Source organism: Ochotona princeps, chromosome 25 (assembly GCF_030435755.1).
Source record: "Ochotona princeps isolate mOchPri1 chromosome 25, mOchPri1.hap1, whole genome shotgun sequence".
NCBI classification, from domain to species: domain Eukaryota; kingdom Metazoa; phylum Chordata; class Mammalia; order Lagomorpha; family Ochotonidae; genus Ochotona; species Ochotona princeps.
In genome coordinates, this window is record NC_080856.1 from 30370329 (window position 1) to 30380201 (window position 9873).

General features: G+C 56.0%; 1 pseudogene; it reads left to right on the forward strand.

The window, feature by feature from the left end:
- The first annotated feature begins 3517 nt into the window (after nt 1-3517).
- Nucleotides 3518-7766, forward strand: LOC101524143 (BRD4-interacting chromatin-remodeling complex-associated protein-like; annotated as a pseudogene).
- Nucleotides 7767-9873: the final 2107 nt, after the last annotated feature.

Sequence of the window (9873 nt, forward strand, 5' to 3'; positions counted from 1 at the left end):
GTGAGTCATAGCTCCCACTGGTGAACATGTGGTCTAGAACTGGGAGTCAGACAAGCTGGGCAAAGTAGCTCCAGCATCTGGCTAATGGGTGGGTTGGTAATGGAAAGGGGTGTACTGGGCATGACTGAGCAAACCCTAGCCTACAAGCAAAAATACAAACCAGGATGGAGCACAGGTCATGCCGAGCTAGGCTCTTAAACCTACTGTTCTGCATGAGCCAGGGATGCTAGACCAAATCATCAAAGGCAAAGGCCAAGACAGGTGAGAGGTTATGCTAAGCTGAGTCAGAGCAACCACTGGCACATGCACAATTTATGGCTTGAAACAGGCCTGGTTAGGGAGCTAAGGGGATACCCTAGCTGAGTTGGGGTTCCCACTGAGGAGCGCAGGGGCTGAAGTGAGTGCTGCATTCTGGTATGCATATGGCTGCAGTCTCCCTTGGCACAAGTGTGGACTGGGACTGGACACACCAAGCCAGGCCAGACTCCAACACCATCTGATGTTCTGGAGGAAGAGGGTAGCTGTGGGATGGACTAGGCTAGGTCTCAACCATACTGAGCCTTGTGTGACCTGTGTTTGGGTATGGATGAGCCTTGGCTGCACTGAAACATCCAACAATAACCAGAATAGGTTGAAGACCAGTCAGGAAAGACCACTGTTCCTGCTAGGACAAGAGGTGGACTGAGTAGAGCTGGCTCATGGACACACCAATATATGCAAAATCTGGCATTGGGAGAGGTTCTGATGAAGGAGCCTGGGCAACTCCTCTGTCAGGACACAACCCTTCAGGTAAGCGCTATAAGCACAAAAGGAACAGCTCAGAGCAGGCCAGGGAAAGGTACCCACAGGCATACATTTGGCACAGGTCAGGGGTGGACCAGGCTGAACCAGTTCCCATCACCGCTGACGAATCCGAGCAACAGAACAGTGTGGGTCGAATCAGTTATGGTTGCAACACATACCAGTACATATTACAGCTGGAATTGGGGGTGGGCCGTGCTGGGCAGGCTACAGCATCCACTAGCAAAAGCTGAAGTAATGGCAGCCATGCCAGACTGGGCCACAGTGCTAGTAGGAACCAGGGAGGGAGTGGGTAAAGCTGGTAGGGAGGGCTCGGCAGTGTGGCCTAGTGGCTAGAGTCCTCGCCTTGATCCCATATGGCCGCTGGTTCTAATTCTGGCAGCTCCACTTCCTCTCTATCTCTCCTCCTCTCAGTATATCTGACTATGTAATAAAAATAAAAAAATAAATCTTAAAAAAAAATGTGTAAACAATGCCTACTTTCCCTTGATCCTTGACCTTCTCCACCCTGGTCAACTATGTAAAACATCCATCAAAGATTAAAAAAAAAAAAAAAAAAAAGGCTGGTAGGGGGAATGCAGAGGGCACCCCTGCTAGAACACCTCACCCACTGGAGAGCATGAGTTGATACCAAGCAGGGCTATAACACCTGTGGGCCTTAGGCAAGCCAGATTAGGGAAGAGCCAGGCTTGATTGATTGTTCCTACTGGGGCAAACATAAAGCAGAATGGGTGAGGGTTGGTTGGGCTTTACAACAGCATCAGATAGCAGATAATGGCACCAGTGGCTAATCTGTCAAGTTAAACTACACAACCACCTGGAGAGTACATGATCTGGGAGTAGGAGTGATTTAGGAGGGAAATAGGGGCACCTCCCTCTTGGGTTACCACTCACACCGGAGAGCATGAAAACCAGCACTAGGGCAGCGGTGGCTAGATAGAACGGCACCCACCAGCATGTGTGTGGATTGGATAGTGGAGCTGGTTAGGTTAAACTAGGCTTTAATGCCCATTGGCATGTAGGAGAGCTGAATTGGATGTGGGACAGACTGAACTAGTCTGCTACACATCCTGGCAAGCATGGGAACTAGGGCAGGGGACTGGCCTGATGGGAATTACTGTGGGGGGCTCCGACTAGGCTGCAGCTCCCAATGGTTTATGTGAGAGCCAAGTGTGTGCTGGGCACAATCAGGCTGGACTGCAACACTCATTGGTTCCAGTAGAAGACAGGGCTGGAAACACAACCACACCAGCAATTGCAACCACCTGCTTATTGGGGCAATGGACGGTACCACGTCCTGTACTTGCAAGTACACACAATAATATAGTCCAGGATCACCTCAAAGTTTCTTTGGGGATTTCACCAATCAAACTGCCAGAATCAGAACCCTACCAGTGAAGAGAAGTGCAGGTTCCATGGTCTACCATGGAGTGCAAGGGCCAGAGCCTTGCCTCCTCAGAGGCTCAGACGGAGCAGTGGAGAGCATAACCAGGTACACATGGAGGATATGGCAGTCTATCAGAACCTGCAGAGGATACCCGGCACCACAACAGAGGACAGAACGAATCAATCCATTACCCCAGTCATATGTTGGCAGTGAGAAACTGGGCAAATGGAGACTCTAAGATGGACTATGTCAATCAGTGGATTCTGTAGTGACTTCATTGTGCTTAGAATGGTGAGATTAGGGCCTGGCGCCATGGCCTAGTGGCTAAAGTCCTCGCCTTGAGCACTCCAGGATCCCATTTGGTCGCCGGTTCTAATCCAGGCAGCCAGCCTCCCATCCAGCTCCCTGCTTGTGGCCTGGGAAACCAGTCAAGGACTGCCCAAAGCTTTGGGACCCTGCACCCATGTGGGAGACACATAAGAGCTCCTGTCTCCCAGCATCAGACTGGCGCAGTACCGGCCATTCCGGTCACGTGGGGAGTGAATCATTTGACAGAAGATCTTCCTCTCTGTCTCTCCTCCTCTGTATATCCGGCTTTCCAATAAAAAAAATAATAATAATAAAAAATAAATCAATATTTTTAAAAAGAAAAAAAAAGAATGGCTTGATTGGCAGCAATTTGTAACTGTTGAACTATCAAAACCACTTGAGCAAGACCCTCGGAGCATGCTCCATGTTGGAGACCTGAGATAGGTGGGAGGCTGAGTGGAATTTTCCCTTTATCTCCCCCTTTACCCCAGATACAGAAAAAAAGAGAATGTGCAAATAATAGTCTTACCACTTTCCTGTAGCCCTTGAACCTTTATGCCCTAATTAACCATGTAAAGATTGAAAAAAAAAATTATGAGACACATATCCTTGGTATCTTCATAAAGGACAGAAAATGCAATCCTATAAGATATGCAGTTAAAATGAGGCCTTTGCACACCTGAGGGGCGCTCCCAGAAGCAGGCGCAGGCAGTGGGGGGGGGGGGTTGGGACACATGGGCCACGGTGGGAGGCGGTGGCCAGGGCCTGTGGCACAGCCTGAGCGGCCGCCATGCAATCAGGAAGTGCGCTGACTGGCCAGGCTGCCGTGCTCCATCTGGGTCCTCCCTTTGCAGCCTGTGCGGGGCCGTCCTGGAGACCCCGCACTGGCAGCTGCTCAAACATCAAGCTGGCTGCTAAAAGGATGCTCTCGGATTCCCCAGCCGGGGGCTGTGCATAGGTCTGGAGCAGACACCCCCTCCTTCCCTTCATGATTTGATTGTAGCGCAGTGGCGATGAATGATGAGGAAATGCTTACTGGATGTGATTTGTGACCCTCAGGCCCTCAATGACTTCCTGCTTGGATCAAAGAAGCTCAACAGTGATGACCTCCTGGACAATGCTGGCGAGGCCCAGGGTGCCTTCTATCAAGGCCCGGAGCTGAACATGCAGGAAGCTTCCAGTAACCATCTGAACCCAGAGCCCAGCCACCCAGCCCCCAGCGTGGACCTGAACTTCCTGGAAGATGACATCCTCTGCTCACCAGCCACCAGAGGCAGGGCAGCAGGCAGTGGGGGCGCCGACCAGCCCTGCAAAATCCTCCAGCAAAGCCTGCAGGAAGCCAACATCACCGAGCAGACCCTGGAGGCCGAGGCCAAGCTGCACCTGGGCCCCTTCCAGCTGCCTACCCTGAAGCCAGCAGATGCTGTGGCTGGCCCTGCTGGGGCTGCAGGCACTACTGCCATGGCCACAGGGCCCCAGGTGCTCTTCTTTGGCAGCGCCAACTGTGCTGACACAGCAGGCCCTGGTGCCGCCCCAGGACGTGGTCAACAAGGCCCTGAGTGTGCAGCCCTTCCTGCAGCCTGTGGGCCTGGGCAATGTGACCCTGCAGCCCATTCTGGGCCTTCAGGGCCTGCCCAATGGCAGCCCTGGGGGTGTCCCAGTGGCCACACTTGGCCTGGCACCCATCCAGGTGGTCAGCCAGCCTGTCATGGCACTCAACTCACCCACCTCCCACTTACTGTCCAAGCAGGTGCCCATCAGTAGCTACCTGGCCTTGGCAGTCGGCCCCTCAGAGCCCGTGACACTGGCCTCTGCTGGTGTCTCCCCACAGGGGGCTGGCTTGGTCATCCAGAAGAATCTCCCAGCTGCCGTGGCCACCACGCTCAATGGGAACTCGGTATTCACCAATGCTGGTACAGTCACAGCCACAACTGGTGGAACAACTTCAGGACAGCCACTGGTGGTGGCTCTGGGCCTCGGCATGGCACCACTGGTCCCAGCGCCCAACGTGATCCTGCACCGTACACCCACGCCCATCCAGCCCAAGCCAGCAGGGGTGGTGGCCCCCAAGCTGTACCAACTGATGCCTAAGCCCTTCGTACTTTCCAGTACTACACTCACAATCCAGGGTGAGCCGGGCTCCCTCCCACCACAGCTCAAGGCACCACAGAACCTAACCTTCATGGCAGCTGGCAAAGCTGGCCAGAACATGGTGCTGTCAGGCTTCCTCGTGCCCACCCTGCAGGCCAGCGTCTTCAGGCAGCCACTCGCCACCACAACTGGGGCGACACCACTGCAGCCACTGGGCGCTCTGAGCAAGCCCATGAGTGTGCACCTGCTGAACCAGGGCAGCAGTATCATCATCCCTGCCCAGCACAAGCTGCCTGGCCAGAACCAGTTCCTGCTGCCTGGCACCCCCAACATCCAGCTCCCACAACCACTCGCAGCCCTGCCAGCCAATGTGGGTGGCCAGATCCTGGCTGCTGCTACCCCTCACGCCAGGGGACAGCTCATCACCAACCCCATCCTCAGAAACCAGAAGTTGGCAACCCCAATGAGCCTGGGCCCTGTGCTGGCCCCACCCTCAGTGCACACAGCACTGCCACACACTTCCTCTCCTCTGCGTCCATCCAGGTGGGCCAGCCCACGCTCTCCCAGATGCCAGTGTCACTGGCAGCAGGCAGCCTGCCCGCACAGAGCCAGCCTACACCCGCGGGCCCCACCACCACCACACTCCAGCAGGGCCTCCCAGCGCCTTGGCCAGCAGCTCCTCCCGCTGTAGCGGCTGTCTCCTCCACAACTACCACCGGGGAGACCACCCCCACACTCACCGTGCAGCCCACCCTACCAGCACCCCCTGCAGCCAGGCAGCCAGTACAACCCTGCCCCTGGGCCTCCGGCAGGCGCAGTTACAGAAGTCCACCTAGGGCACGGCCCCTCCAACCGCTGCCCCACCTCAGGCCAGCACCCCACAGCCCAACCCAGGCCTGGCATCCAGCCCAGAGAAGATGGTCCTTGGGCAGCCACCACCCGCAGCTACCACAGTCATCCTCATTCAGGACTCCCTACAGATGTTCCTGCTCCAGATCCCGGCAGCTGCTCCACTGTCCACTGAAGGGCCCCAGTCCTTCCTCGTCCCCCTTGCTACCTCACCAGGCCCCACTGGGAGACAGCCCACACCTACCCTCCCCATATCCAGCCCGACCTCCCTCCAGCTCCCCTGCCAGCACCACTCTCATCCCCCTTCCCAGCCCCAGAGCCTGTCCCGTCCCCCTTCTGAACCCACCCTGCACCCTCCTCCCCCACCCCAGGTCCCACCCACCCTGCCAGGCATCTTCGTTATCCAGAACCCACTGGGCGTCCCCCAGGCTGCCAGCACCCCAGCCCCACTGTCACCGGCCCCAAGCCTCCTCTGCCAGCTGAGGGGGCCACTGCCTCCCACCCTCCACACCACGCCACCCATCCCACACCGGCCTCCACCGTGGCTTTTTCTGAGACGTTCACCAGGGTGCCCGCCCCCTTGCCATCTGTCAGTTTCAGTTCCCAGCTGGCCAGGGACCCCACAAATCCCCCACAATCCCACTGAGCCCCCACCTGCTCCCCGAGCCCGTGGTGCCCCCGCTGCCGCCCCCACAGACCTTCTAGATGGTGGCTGCCCCCTTCCCAGCTCTGCCCCTGCCAAAGGCCCTGCTGGAGAGATTCCACCAGGTAACTTCCGGAATCCTCCTCTAGCACAAACCAGGCGGGGCCTCTGCTGCCACCCCACAGGCCCTGGCCATCCCCACGACCTCCGTGCTGGTCAGTGGACAGGCCCCCTCTGGAACCCGTGCATACCCCAGCCATGCCCTTGTCCTGACACTCATGGCCAACACAGGCCTCCCTCCTCTGCTCCCCGTTAGCCGGCAGCCTCCCAGCCCTGAGTGTGACCAAGGGCCCTGTACCTTAACTGCAGCTGAAGAAGGTCCCTGCACTGCAACCCAGCAAGGAGGCCTGTTTCTGGAGCATTTGCACAATCACCAAGGCTCCATGCTGCACCCCGACTGCAAGACCGCCTTCCCCTCCCTGCATGATGCCCTGCAGTGCCTGCTGCCCTACCACGTATACCAGGGCGCCCTCCCCTGCCCCAGCGACTACCACAAGGTGGACGAGGAATTTGTGACAGTCTCCACCCAGCTACTGAAACGCACCCAGGCCATGCTCAGAGAGTATCGACTCTTGCTCCTGGAGGAATCTCAGAGGGTGAGCCCCTCGGCGGAGATGGTCATGACTGACCAAATGTTCATTCAGGAGGAAAAGACCACCATTGCCTTGGACAAACAGCTAGCCAAGGAGAAACCTGATGAGTACGTGTCTTCCTTGCGCTCTGTCGGCCTCCCGGTCCCAGCCTCTTCTGATGGCCATCAGCTGTCCAGCCACGGATCCGCATCGTCCTCCTCCACCACCTCCTCCCTGCTGCTGTCACACCTGCCCACCAGGCTTGTGATCTGGCATGGCGGGGCTGGTGGAGTGCCGTCTGTGACCTGGGCGCAGACGTCCTCCTCCCTGTCCTCCTACTCCTCCACGGCCTCCTCCCTGGACGCCAACAGGACGGCCCCATGCCCTCCCGCAACCTCCAGCTCATCAAGACCTACAAGGCGCAGAGCCACATCGGTTTCAAGCTCAAGATCAAACGGGAGGCCGGGCCCAGGAAGGTGGTGCACAACAGGGCGCTGGACCCCATGCACCAGCCATCCCCGGTGCCCCAGAGGGCCGAGCCCCCCGCTGCGCCCACCCTTGCCACCACCAGCCCCGGCCGGCCAGATGAACGGCACCATGGACCACCCGCCACCTCCAGCGCCACCCGCCACTCACGCAAGCTGGTGGCCGTGGAGAACGAGCTGTACCGGTGCCTACTTAAGGGCACCGCCATTCCGCCTGAGCCCGCCCACACAGTCGCCCATGCCAACGGTGGGGATGCCGGCTGGGAGGCCCCCACAATGCCACCCGCCAGCGGGGCAAGTCCAACTCCCCAGACGTGGAACTGGCCAGCTTCTCGCGCTACAGTCCACAGGACGACACTCTCAAGGAACACTTGCAAAGTGCCATCTACAGCACCCTGAACCTGCAGCAGGTGCCGAGTCGGCCACAAGGTGCGCCAGCACCTGCCGCCTCCCTGCCACCTTTGCACCAGCCAGATGCCTACCCTCCCTCCAGCTTCAAAGGTGGTCTGGGTCACCAGGACGTTGAACAGATAACAACGGGCAGCCGGGACCACCCATCCAATGTCTAAGTTATTGCAGTCACCGAGGGCCACCTGGCAGAGATGCGGGAGTGGGGTGTGCACCTGGGGAGGGGCCAGAGGGTGACGGCCCCTCCTTCCCTCCCTCCCCGAGGCCCCCAGTACCCGTGCCCAACACAGCTCAAACTCGCGCAGCGCCTGCAGAAGGGCACCCACAGCAGGGAGGGTCCGCCCTGACCGCTCAGCAGCCCTAGAGGAAGCCAGATGTGGGTGGGGCTCGAGCAGAGTCCCCCCACCTCCCCCTGTGTCCTCCCAGTGACCCGCACAGTCGCCCCTCACCCCTCTGCTGGGATGCTAGTGCAGCCACCAGAAACCAGGGTACTCCCCGCCCCCCAAAACACACGGCACCTTCACGGCCAGTCTTCCTCTGCCTCAAGCCGCCCATGCCAAGTTTTGAAAACCCGGAGACAGAACTAGTAGTGTAAGATGAATTTTTTTGGTACTGTATCTATTGTGTATAACGAGTTTTTAAAGGCGAATTCTGTACATTTAGAACTTTTGTAAATTAAAAGCCGATCCCTTTTTTCAAAAACCGAAAAAAATCAATCAGTAAAAAGAAGGGCATCTAGTAGAGTGGATGAGAAACTGCTTAGGAGATTCTCACGCTACACTGGACTTCTGTGTTTGTGTTAGCGCTGCGCAACAAATCCCATCTCGCTGCTAACGCACTCCCTGGAAGCAGGCAGGGAATTTCTCAAGTACGGATGTCATTGCACCTGCTGTCATGGACACAGATTTAGTTTGTGGCTGCTATTTTTGACCTGACCTTGTCACAATCTTGAAGGACTTTGAGGAGTTAACCAGATGGTAGATCACTCTGTCTCTATGACTTGTATACATGATATAAATTAACAAAAATTATATTAAAAATAAGAGGAAAACATTTTTTAAAGATTTATTTATTTTTATTGCAAAGTCAGATATACAAAGACAGGGAGAGACACAGAGAGGAAGATCTTCTGTCCAGTGATTCACTTCCCAAGTCACCACAATGGCCTGCGTTGTTCCAATCCGAAGCCAGGAGCCAGGAACTTACTCCGGGTCTCCCCACAGGTGCAGAGTCCCAAGACTTTGGACTGTCCTCGACTGCTTTTTCAGGCCACAAGCAGGGAGCTGGACTGTCAGGATTAGAACCTGAGAACATATGGGATCCTGGTGCGTTCAAAGCAAGGACTTTAGCCATTGTGCCAGGCCCGAGAAAAGTAATTTGAAAACAAGAAGTGGCATGGCTGTTTATTGCAGCTTTTCACACACAATTTGGAGGACCACATGCTTCTTCCCAGTGATTCTAAATACAGCAGCGTATTATGAGAAAGAAAATCTCATAGAACAGCAAGGGAAGGTACACACCGACTGGCAGTAATCAGGACAAGTTAATGTTGCAGTGTCAGTACCAGCCAGTGGGAACTGCTACTTAGCAATGTGATCAGAGATCTCAGTTAACACTACATGAAGAAGGCCCAGCGGCATGGCCTAGTGGCTAAAGTCCTCACCTTGAACACCCCTGGATCCCATATCAGCGCCGGTTCTAATCCCGGCAGCTCCACTTCCCATCCAGCTCCCTGCTTGTGGCCTGGGAAAGCAGTCAAGGATGGCCCAAAGCTTTGGGACCCTGCACCCGCATGGGAGACCTGGAAGAGGTTCCTGGTTCCCGGCTTCAGATCGGCGCAACACCGGTCATTGTGGTCACTTGGGGAGTGAACCATCGGACGGAAGATCTTCCTCTCTGTCTCTCTTCCTCTCTGTATACCTGACTTTGTAATAAAAATAAAGAAATCTTAAAAAAAAAAAAAAAAAAAAAAAAAAAAAAAACACTACTAGTGTGGGCTGGGATTGGATGCACCAGGACAGTTCAGACCCCAACACCATCTGGTGTCATGGAGAAACAGGGTAGATGTGGGACTGACTAGGCTGGGTCTCAACCCCCTACTGAGCCATGTGTGAGCTCTATGTGGATATGAACGAGCCATGGCTGGGCTGAAACATCCAACAACAAGAGCCAGAATGGGGTAAAAGCCAGCCAGGAAAAGCCACTGTTTCTGCTAGGACAGGAGGTGAACTGAGTAGGGTTGGCTCAAGGACCCCCTGGTATGCGCAA